Source organism: Bidens hawaiensis, unplaced genomic scaffold, assembly GCF_021521415.1.
Source record: "Bidens hawaiensis isolate Kalapana, Puna unplaced genomic scaffold, B.hawaiensis_p1.1 tig00017154_1, whole genome shotgun sequence".
In the NCBI taxonomy this organism is placed as follows: domain Eukaryota; kingdom Viridiplantae; phylum Streptophyta; class Magnoliopsida; order Asterales; family Asteraceae; genus Bidens; species Bidens hawaiensis.
The window spans coordinates 224782-237840 of record NW_027492593.1 but is presented as its reverse complement, the minus strand read 5'-3'; positions in this window follow the sequence as shown (position 1 = coordinate 237840).

Genomic DNA, 13059 nt, shown 5'->3' with positions numbered 1-13059 from the left:
TTGTATTGCTCGTACTATTCTCTTAATTTACCTCAAGGTGCACTCATGTATTTGTCATGTTTTAATATAAGAACTAGAAGATGTGGTTCATATTTATACCTGAACTTGAAATTGTTTTTAATATAATAATAATTGTGACATGCTTATTTTGTGGGTAACCATGGAATGTAGATTTCTTTCATTTGAAGATATATATATATATTAGTATAATAATGATGGATTGACAGGTGCAAGATATATGAAAGAAATGAGTGGCAACATTGAACTCGTGGCATTCCCATCTTCTCGATCACATGGGCTTTCAATTTAAACTTTGTTTATCTAATTACAAATTTATTTTTCTTTTCTCAATAGTTTGTTTATGTATAACAAATAATGTGAAATGGATAATTTAACTTTTTAGGTGAATGTTGATTTGAGCATCCCAATTTAAATGTACAAACACTCATGTTATAATTGTTATCATCCTATATGTATATATTTATACTTTACATACATATATATTAATAATATGTATTTTTATTGGTAAAAGTTTCATATTCTTTATTTTATACAACTTTTGCATATAATATAGTACTCATTTATTTACTCCACAATTCAAACGATTGTTCCTTTTCTTTTTGTTATCTTTTAAACGTTCGTGTAATATAAACCAAATATTTTATCTATATATAGAGATCGACTGTTTCTTATATTGATTTTATTATTATTATTATTTTAAAAAAATGATTTTATTTTCTTTATTTAAATTTTCTTATTACTTATTTTAAAGAATAATTTTGATTCTTCAACTTTACTAAGTTGTCAAATTTGGACCAAAATTTTGGGGATGTTACAATAGCCCCCCCCCCCCCTTGCACTCAGGACCTTGTTGTTATGAGTGGAAAAGGGACCCCCGGTCGGAGTACATTGGTTTTTACCAATTGGAAAAGAAATTACTTGCTTTATTACTACACTAAGTTTCATGAAATTGTATTTTTTTATGCATTTATATCAAACTTGTGTGAACTCACCAACCATTCAATTAGTTGACTTTATTTTATATGTATGCTACATGTACATTCATTAGAGGATGAAATGACGAAGACACTAGAAATTAGATTATTTAAATAATAAACAAAGTTGATGTTCGTTGTATTCCTTCCTTTGTCATTGTTTATTTGAACAACTTGTGTACTTGAGATTTGAATGAATTAAGGATAATATTGTCACATAATAGTGTCACATGTGTTTTGAGCAATCTATACGTTACACTCGAGCGTTTCCGCTTTAGCCGGGGTGTTACAGATTGGTTTTAGAGTCGTGACTATAAGGTAGGACAATAGACGTAGTGTTCTAGTTGGTTATAGCTTATTTTAGTTATTTGTGTAGGGTTGCATGATTAGAAATTATGTGGGCCCTATTTGATTGGGCAATGCACATGCATATTATTTTATTATTGTCGATTCATTTACGCCTCATATACACAAGCACACACACAAAGTCCAAGGCTTATGCCTAAAACAAAGATTTTCAAACATTTTTAACAATCAATTTCTTTACGAATTCCAATATTTCTTCTTCTTAAAGATGGTTCTACGTGGCGGGTATGTCGTAACTGGAAGGGGATCGTGCTTGTTTTCTGAACTCTTGACACAAAGGTTATTTAAACCTAAGGATAAGCGATACGCATAAATCCCAATTAAATGCGGGACCCGATTACTTAATTGGAGAATTCGGAAATGGCATGAAACTTATTAGGCTAAAACATACCACATCCATCACCATAGGAATCACAACTTTGAAGCTTTCAATGTGACCATGTCCTCTTTGTGAAAAAAATATGGTTACACTCCTAAGGATGTCACACAAATCATGGTGGTTCATGAAACGTGTGATTCCGACTCTCAATGTTTTACAATGTGTTTTAACTGAAAATCTGTCAAGTCGTGGTGATACACGAATAGCCAGCTTTCAGTTCGATTTGATTACTCATTTTCATTTTTGTGTTGTTATACGAGAATAGTTGAGTTTCAACTCGTTTTTTTATTCAACTATTCATTTATTTTTATGGTTTAAAAATGAAAATTCGAAAGGTCATGATGATGCATGAATAGTCGATTTTCAATGTGTTTTCTTTATTTGTATATATTAATTTATTCTTATGGTTTAAATTTGGAATACGAAGAGTCATGGTGGTACATGAACACTCTATTTTCAGTACGATTTCACTACTTATATTAAGTTTGATATATTTTCCATATGGTTATTCAAAAATTTGTGAGATTATTATGGAAATGAGCATTCCAATTTCGATTCCAAATTTTATTTCATGCGATTTATTTCTTTACTCATTTTTTTAAAATTGATTATGATATTTCTTTTGGTTGTTAATACGAATTTCATATTTACGTCCCATGTCACGCGAATCACTTAAGTTTCATAGCATGTATTCTTGTTTCCTCGACGTCGCCCTCAAAACTCAACCCGCAAAATGATTTCACGCTATTGACCGCCGTGATCCCAACTATGACAACCCAAAATCCATCAACAGTAAATTCAAGCACCAAAACTCATCAACACCAACCACAACAACAAGCGCAAACACCAAATCTATGCCCTAACCACTCCAGAACCCAACACATACCCAAGATACCCAAAGCCAACCCAACCAAAAATCCCTACACATGAACTTCACCTATGTATAGCTTGTGTATACGTAACCAATCAATCACTCTACAATGTCGAAATGCACCAAATTGTGATTGTTTCATCCACCACCTCTTGTCAAGAACCTATACATACTCAACCCCATCCATTTATTCTGACAATACCCAACCATCTAACCCAACCATATGCCCGTACTTCAAGCCTATTACCATTATAGTGACCCAAACACGCCCACTATGCTTCGGATGGCCTAACTTGTTTCCGCAATGCAAGACCTTAAACCGCATTCTCTAACCACTTGAAGTCCACTCATAGCCTTGCACCAATGCTTAGTCCCTTCATACTAGTCAAACATACATATATTTTTTAACCCATGCATGTTTTTCCACATTCATTTTTTTATGAATACCTTACACCTATAATTTTAAATCCTTAATTATTTAAAATAGCTAATTAACAAGCATTTAATCAAGAAATTTATCTTCAAAAAAAAAAAGATTTTAAGTCAAATCATATGGTTTATATTATTATTATTATTATTATTATTATTATTATTACTGTCAGTATTATTATTATTATTCCAATAAAAAAATATTTAAAATAAAATAAAACATTTTACTTTGGCCCTTGAGGCTATTTCTGTATAAAGTTTCACAAACTTTAGCGCTAGCTAAGAATTTTAATTGTATAAGCATCACATTTTGCAATCAATTTTTACAAAATTAAATGAATCTCAAAAATCATTCTTTTTCCCTTCTTTCAAGGCCAATGAGTTTCAGTTAAGAAATCATGACACCGCCCTCACCATAGCCTTCATACCACAAGCCCAGCTTCGAGAAAACAGCCATCACAAGTTTCGTCTTCTTTTTCCTTCATGTATACACTTTTATATATATTATTCTATTTGGACATAATTAAAATAATTTCATGCACCAAACTCTTTCGATGGTTATTTATAAAGTTTATAGATGATTTTGGCTATTTGTTGAGTGTTGAACGTTTTTTGTTTGTTATTCAAATTTACATTATTGAATCGGTTTACTTTTGTTATTTGAATCTCGCGGTCTATGACCGACTTTCCATAAATGTATTCGTTTAGTGGAAATTAGGACTATGAAAAAGTATATGTACATGTTGAGTTGATAATTATTTTTACACGAATTGTTTTGAATATTTGTTTGGTTCTCTTTCCGCTCAATGTTTTATTCGAATAATTTTGTTATTATTTGAGACCAATGTATTACTTTGATATGGAAGTTTCAGTTATTTACATTTTTAATCACAATGATTGTCTTTATTCACATTTTATTGGAATTTTCATTTGTTAAAAGTGTTATTATTGACTCCAAGAACTTAACCTATTATAATATTTTGATATTAAAGCTTCGTTAACCTATTTTTCTCGAATCCAATGCGTTATCGATTTACGTGTTTATATTTTGTTAGCTCAATGCTACATTTATTTATTCTCGACCCCATTATTTCAATTATTATTGCGATGTTCATGAATTATTATTTTAAGATACTATAGAATCTCGGTTATTTCCGTTTAAAATTTCAGTAAACATCGTTTATTTTGTTTAAATTTCAATGGTTTCATTTTATTATTTTGACATGATATTTTCGCATTATTCTTGACCTTAAGGGTTCTCTTATATACTAGTGATAGTTTTGATCCTTATAGTTCATTGTACTCGATTTCCAACCTTTCATATAAGATTTTATTTTATTTATTAAAACCCACACAATGGGACAGATTATGTGGACCATCCGAAGATAAATGTAATTATGGGTCGACGCGTGATTATCAAAGTCCTCACATGGAAAACATAATAAGTACGGTTATGTGCAATAACCCATAACTTTAAATGATTTTAGAAAAAATGGGCAAATGCAATATGATAAGGGCATGGTGGATATGCTGCTGGTACATCCTATATATAAGTGTCCTAGTCATATTTCCCATTTGTGGCGTCTTTCGGGCCATTCAAAGATCGGTGTTATCCCTTTTATTTGATTATGTATATATAAAATTGTTAAAACTTTTAACAACTCCAGGTACTAATTGTTTTCTTTTAAAATTTTATTTTTATTTAATTTCAAGACAAATTTTCTAAAAGTTGTGAATCCTGTAACATTAGTTAATTTTCAATCCCGGAAATCCGACCAATTTTCAATTTTCAGTTTTGTTTTTATTTTTATATAATTTTTTTATATAATTATCAAGTTTCGTTTCATGTATTTTAGGCTTTTGGTATTTATATTCGTTAAACCGACGCGTTTTGTCGTTTCAATGTATTCTTATTCTCTGTTTATACATAATATATTATCATCGACGATTTACTTTTATTTAAAATCTTTATTTAATCAAGTTTCAAACTATACAGGTATGATTCGAAAATAATCCAAGTATATTAACTTTTATTACAACTATTAACACATTTCAAAGTAAGGATTAAAGTGTAATTATAGTTAAGATCATGTTTTAAAGTTATTTGAAACATGAGGGGCCAAAAGTGAAAAATCTATTTAAAATATAATATTACACAAACCCTACCTGTCCCCTCCCTTCCCTTCCACGTTTTTCCGGCCACCGGAGTTCGGCTCCGACCAACTCCAAAACCCACTCCAATACGCGATTTGACCCAATTAATAGTTTGTAACGACCCTAGAATGTAACGAAAAATGATAATATTCAATTAATAACTCGTAATAACACCTATCAAGCCGCGAATTAACCGGGTAAACCGCCAGATTTAAATCGAAACGCAATTATGATCATTAATCATATACGCTCCAATTAAACCTATAAACAAGACACTAACCTTCATCTAAACTCGTCCCAATCATCAAATTAGCCAAATATTCACTCTATAATTCCGTTTTGATCTTCAAAAACCCGATTCCGGCCACTCTCCGTTTACCATTATTCCAGCACGTTTCCAAGTAATTGATATATGATTGTAATTCATAAACCGCTAATTAAAACCCCTAACATAAATTGTTCAAACATGGAACGGATTAATATTCTTGAATTTCTAGGGTTTATGAGGAAGATGATGAACTTTAATATATTGTTTATAAATAACTGTTTTCATATAATAATTAAATATCATTCTGGTCTGTGGTTAACTCACATGTGTGTGGCCGCAAGGACCCGGGTTCAAACCCGGGTTCGATTCGATTCGATTCGCTTGCTAAAATCGATTCGATTCGTTTGGCTTATTCGATTCGATTTGTTTGGCCTTAGGTCAGAGTAGCTTGATGACCTGAGTAATAAGACTTAGATAGAAAGCAGTTGATTAACACATATATCTGTTAAACAGCTATCCGTGCTCAGTTGAAGAAATGTGTTACATTGTAACATCCTGCTTTCGTTACGAATTAATAAAATAAATTTCGTTTATTTTATAGTGTGTCGTTTATCCGTTTAAATAAATAAACTAATAGAAGATGGGCTTTGACTTTAATATATGGAATAAGAGATGGAATGGGCCTTAGGTCCATGGGCTTAAGGGAGTATAAATACCTCTTAAACCCTAATCCTTTCCATTTTTATCCATTTCTACACCATAGCCTACACCATATAAAACACACAAGCACTATCCTATAACCCGAGCCAATATGGGAAGGTGAAAACCCGAACCCGTTGGTGCTAGAATGTCGTAACAAATCAAAGCAACATCAAGACTAGACCGTATTTGTACACCGACTCGTTTAAGGTACATTTATAATTAGAAATCCTTCATTTAGGGTCGGAATCATTTAGAAATCATAGATATGTTTGAGTATGGTGAAAACGAATCTAACGAAACAAAACTTACTGAAATTGATTAACATTTGATGGGTTAATTCGTGTATGAAGAAACCGTATGTTTATATGTAACCATCGCACCCCTTAAAGCCTAATATTTGGAAGGTTTGATGATTAGGGTTTGTAGATGCCTTATTCCGAGTTCATTGATACCTAAATCGTGTTGTTTCGTTAAGAATCGAAGGTTTATTGCAGATCTGGTATATGTTGACCACTTTGTGTTCTTGATGATTTTGACTTTGACCCCTTGAGTCAAAGATCTGGATAAGACTGATGCTTATGCCCATTCGTTATGTTCAGGTAACGAATCAAGTGATTCGTTACTCGCCCATTCGTTATGCTCAGATAATGAATCAAGTGATCCGTTACTCACCCGTTCTTTATGTTCAGATAACGAACCAAGTGATTCGTTACTCACCCATTCGTTATACTCAGATAACGAATCAAGCGATTCGTTACTCACCCATTCGTTATGATCAGATAACGAATTAGGCTGTGTTCAGATGACGAATCAGGTTATGATAAGATGACGAACCAGATAACGAATTAAGGAATATTACATAACGAATATGAGGCAATTCGCTATAACGAATGAGTTAGAGAATAAAATAATAATTCAAAATCCTAATGGAAAATGTGTTAAGACAGTTAATAAAAATAAAATTTTTCCAACCTGACCTGCCAGCTTAACCCCAGGCAGGGGCTCTGCCCCTTGGACCCCGCTGCCAGGGGCACTGCCCCCAGACCCCGTTCGTTGTGGGTTATAATAAGATAGAAACACGATATGAGTAGTAATAGTTAATTGATACACGTAATTGTTATACAATTAGCCGCACCCAGTTAAAGAAAGGTAACGGTGAACGTAACAGAATTCAGGTGATTTTCTTTCCCCATTCCTTGTTATGTTTTCGGGGCTGTGTGAATACTCGATGTGATTAGTTAATACACTTACCTTAAGTGGTAAGTGTATGTCTTATGTGTATGAATGAATGCTTGACGATGCATGAACGATCTTCGGATATTGCATGTACCGTCAAGGGATAGTTTAAAGATATGATATATATATGATATATGAATGATGTATGTACATATGGAAGTTATAATTATGAATGTATAGAAAGGTATTGAAGGTATGGTTAGAAAGGGAACGAACCCTAATAATATACGCGAATGTAGGGAACGGACCCTAATAATATCCGTGAATGTAGGGAACAGACCCTAATAATATCCGCGAATGTAGGGAACAAACCCTAATAATATCTGCGAATGTTATAGGGCAATGTATATGTATATATGTATGTATAAAAGGAAAGAACGAAAGTATGATTGTATGAATGTATGAAGAAAGGTAAGTAACTATGTTTGTATATGTACCTTCGGGTGCGTATATAAGAATGCGTATGGATGTATTATATGTTATATGATTAACTAGAACTCACTCACCATAGCTGACTTTTAGTATGCACGCAGGAGAGTAGAATAAGGCAGCTAGCTTGAGCGGTACACATGGCGGAAGAATAAGATACTAGCATCTGAAGACCCAAGATGTGTTTTATGATTAATGTTTATAATTGAAAGAAAGGATGATTGGTTAAGACAAGTTTATGAATTGTTATGAATGTTTAATGAAAGTTTTATGTTACGTGTAAAGTTTTAATTAACTCTGATTTGTAGAACTGTGTTTATGAGAAAATCCAACGTCCAAAGTGAGGCACCGGTAACGGGGCCTTACATACATCAATTCTGAAAGAAAAGCACCCATGTGAGTTTCTAGCCCCTTTCTCTGTTATGTTTTTCGTGGCTGTGTGCATACTTCTATGTGACAAGTTAATACACTTACTTTAATTAGTAACTATGTGCTACATAAATGTTATAAGAATGATATATGAATGCTATAGGATTGTTGTGAATATATAAGAGTTATGAGTATGTACATTGGTATATCTAAATATGAAGGAAGTGTATGTATGGTTGTAAGGTTAAAAAGAGAACATACCCTAATAATATATGTGAATGTAGGGAACATGCTCTAATAATATATGTGAATGTAGGGAACAGACCCTAATAATATTTTCGAATGTAGGGAACAGACCCTAATAATATCTGCTAATGTATGGACCAGACCCTAATAATATATGTGAGGTTATATGGCGAAATGCTCTTTAAAATGTAGAGATAGTTATGTATGTACTAAGTATGTTAAAACAAGAAATTGTGAGAGTATGTATGTATGTATGTATGTATATATGTATGTATGTATGAAAGAAAGGTAAACAGGTTTAGTATGTCTTATGTATCTTCGAATACATATTTGAAAGTATGAGAATGTAATGTATGTTGCCTGATTAACTTAGACTCACTCAGTGTAGCTGACTTTTAGGATGCACGCAGACCAATAGGTTAAAGCAACTAGCTTGAGGGAGATGCATGACACTAGATTGAAGAGGTTGGCATCTCGAGAAGAAAGTTTTGATGTTTTATGTTATGTTTAAGGCAAGATTTGAACGTCTTGTAATGAATGGATGATGCTTTTATATTCCTTAAAAGTTTTACTTTACTCTGATATTCAGAACTGTGTTTATGAGTAAATCCAACGCCCAATCTAAGGCACCAGGACCGGGGTCTTACAACAAAGAGATACATGCATACATACATACATACATACATACACACACACATGCATGCATGCATGCATACGTACATACATACATGCATACATGAATACATACATACATACATACATACATAATTTACTTTTGCATTTAATATTAACTTTAATTGTGGATCACAAATTTTCAATCTTTAATTAAAAAAGTGGTTGAGAATGAGTTTTAGAGTTTTCTCAACTATGTCACATACCAACTCCCCTACATTTAATTAATTATAAAATTAGTTAGTTGAAACTTTGCGCAACAAATAACACACATTTGCATTATTCCATACTATATGAAATGATGATATACATGTTACTACTTACTATTTCGAAATCACCATATTCTTGTCTAAGACAAGTTAAATATGTTGGGATTGGTGATCTCAAAAAATTTAAACCACAGACGGCGACACAAGAGCAGGCGGTGCTGCAGTGGTAGCGTACTACCACGATGGAATTGGTTGTTTCGGAACATATATTGAGGTCTTTGTATTTTGTGACCACCGTATCTTGTTCTTAGGTTGCTCAGTGTGGTTTGCATTTGGACATGCTAAGCAGTATCAGAAGGACAAGCCATGTGATTCACATCGATAAAATTTGTGTAGTTTGATATGTCATCTTTGTAATGTAAAAAAAATATTTGCATAATTTTTTATTGAATAAATAAATACTTGATTGATTTTTTGTGATACAATTTTGTGTAATATTTTGTATACTGTTTGGTTTAATTTTTGATAAGTTATGTTATATATTGATTATTATATGTAACAATTTTTTTACAAATGAAAAAAAAAACATAAAACAATTATTAAAACCAACGATTATTATTAAATAATTTACACCGATTTTGACAACACAGTTGAATAATATCAATTTTACAAAATATATTAAAAACAACATTTTAACTAAAACACAACGGTTATTATAAATTTTCGTTATATTTTCTGAATAATTATACCGGCTTTAAAAAACTGTTGTTTATTATCTAACATTTACAACGATTCATTAAGTCAAAAACACCGGTTTACATTGTTTTGATTTTATCATAAATGAACATCTTGTCAATTAAATTAAAATTGTTTGCGTATGTGTGTTAATTTAAACGATCACGTCTAATCGAGCGCATGGCTCGATTAAATCGCATTAAATTTCGGTAGAATGTGAAACGAAGATTAATTGCTATAAAATAGGAGTTATCCAACCTTCATTCTTTGTTCACATTCCCTCACTCTCTCACTTTCTGATATATAAGAGTATTGGTATATTACCTCGAATAACCGTAACAATACCCTAGTTAGATCGAAAGAAGCTTTAGTAGATGAACCAATCTATGCCCGAACAAGGTGAGAATTTTTGCCATCGTGTAAAGTTTCTAATCTTGTGATTATCATTATGATTATCGGTTTATACTAGACATACTACATTGTATTAATGTAGGTGCTTAATTACCAGGAAGATTGTAAACAATAAACCTATGAGATGAGACATTCAATTTTAATACAACTCAATTTGTGTGAGACAATTGGTTTTCCAAACTTATCATTGAGATTTTTAAAAGGTTTTCATTACATTACACTGATTAAGTCTTTTTATAGTTACATGATGTTTACTACTGATATTGTTGAGTTTTGTATACAAGGCTTACCTTAATTGGTTATTACACATTACTTATTGGACAAGTGTTAGCCATAAGTAATATGTAATATGATCACAATCATAGATACGATCGAGTGACAAGTACATTTCGGTAATTTGTAAGTAGGAAAGTGTAGAAATATCTTAATGTTGTAATTGTAAAAATGTGTCATTTAAAAATGAGTGTACTTACCAGTATTTCAGTATTTCCTGTTGACCATATTTTAAACATGTTTCAGGTGACTTGTTAAAGACAATGAATAAAGAAATATGTTTTGTAAATTAGGGTTTATCCCTATAAAACTTTTGTTTGTATAAATCATGGTTTATCCCCTGTTTTTACACTGGTAGTTTTTGCTAACTATGATCCTGATGAATTATTCCGATGTCTAATATCTTAATAATAAACACCGATACAACTGCTCGTGTTCACGGCTCCCCTTGTGAGGTATAAGGTCGGGGGTTGTAACAATACCCGATTGTTGGACTTGTTTTATAAATAAAATGTGTAGTCTGACACATGTAATTTGTAACCTTTTATGAAGAATAAAAGTCCAACTTGTATATGAATATGTTGTGTTTTAATACTGATAGATAAACGGTGTCCGTCACCGCCCAAATTAGTTTGATTAAGTCTTTAGCTCTTAGATTAAGGATTTTGGGGTGTGACACTTAAGGACACAAATAGGACTTGTTAAGACCAGGTGTAGTCATAACACTTCATCTAGAGGCATTTCACAAAATGTGGCGTCTTAATCAGCGATGACACACTTTGCAAAAGTGATGTATCGGTAAAATGCTCCTCCAATCATTGCTCAATCATTACTTAATCATTACTCAATTATTATATTTCTGTTTTATTTTCTAATATTTTAATAAAAATAAAAGAAATAGTAATTTATAAAATAATAAAAAATTACATTACAACTAATAAACCATATTAAAATTATTTTAAAAAAAATGAAAATAAATCTAATAATACATAAATACTTTGCTGCAAATGTACACACACTCATAACTGCCTCTTCCTCTATATTGTCATCGGCTTTGTGGTTTTTATTCACGAAAAACCGGTTGTATATATATGAAGAATAGGGAGAATCCATATAGTGTTTGTAAAATTTGAGATAAAATCTTTTATGAGTTTTGATTGGGATTAAATGGATTACACAGGGAAAACTTTTTAATTTTATTTATTAATATAATAACCGTTCACCAACGGTCAGTTTGACCAATTTTTCCACTCCACACTATTTTTGTTTGATCCCTTGTGTTATCACTCGTTCTAATCAATACCTTAGATCTGATCTAGATCTATATGTTAAAATTAATTATACGGATCTAACTCTTTAATACTTTAGCTCGATTGTTATGTAATATATAGTATTTATTATCAATAAGATTAATGTGAAGCTTGAGAGAGAGAGAGAATACTTTAAAACTTTCTGAATAATATTAATTCTCTCAAAACTTCAACATTTTACAAGTGAACAGTGGCTCACTATTTATAGAAGACGATCTGGTTCACTAACATCCCCTAGCGAACCAGCATCCCCTTCGTCAAGTAAATTAACTTAACGAACCACCCACTGATTCGTTAACATCCCCTAACGAATCAGGAGGGAATACATTATAAAGTCCTAGTTCGCTAACATCCCTAGCGAACTAGACTTAACCTTAACGAACTAGTCTTAGTTCGCTAACATTCCTAGCGAACTAGACTAAACATAACGAATTAGATAAATAAACATTAAATATTACATTAAAATAATCAAATAAACATTAATGATAATTACAAAGACTCTAGACGCAAAACCGTGCACTAACAGACACCCCCTCGTCTTAAGCTCTTTGTCTTTAACTTATTTGAAACGCTTTGTCTGCCAATCTCTGCAACTATGAATCCCATGTTCATGGCATACACGAACGACACGTTGGAATTGCATAGCCAGGTCGTAATCTTCTTGGCGTTCAAACAAAATATGCTTCCTGTGTAGCATGTCATTGTCTGTCTCTGATAAATTAACCAACCACATTGGATCGATTATCTTGATGAGCTCAGTCTGTAGTCCTCGACCACGAACAATAACGGCCTCGCCAGTACGATTGTCATAGTACCAACGGTTGAAAGACAGATAAATATCTTGCGGCATTGTCTTCACAGGAACTCTTTTCATTGTCTTTGGTGGCTTCACTTTCAAAACAAGTTTCTTCCAGCCGGTCCTTGGATCAATCTCATCAGTACGTTTACGTCTTGGGACCTGGGGCTTGAAGAACTTGAAGCCATGATTGACCTCGAACAGTAAGT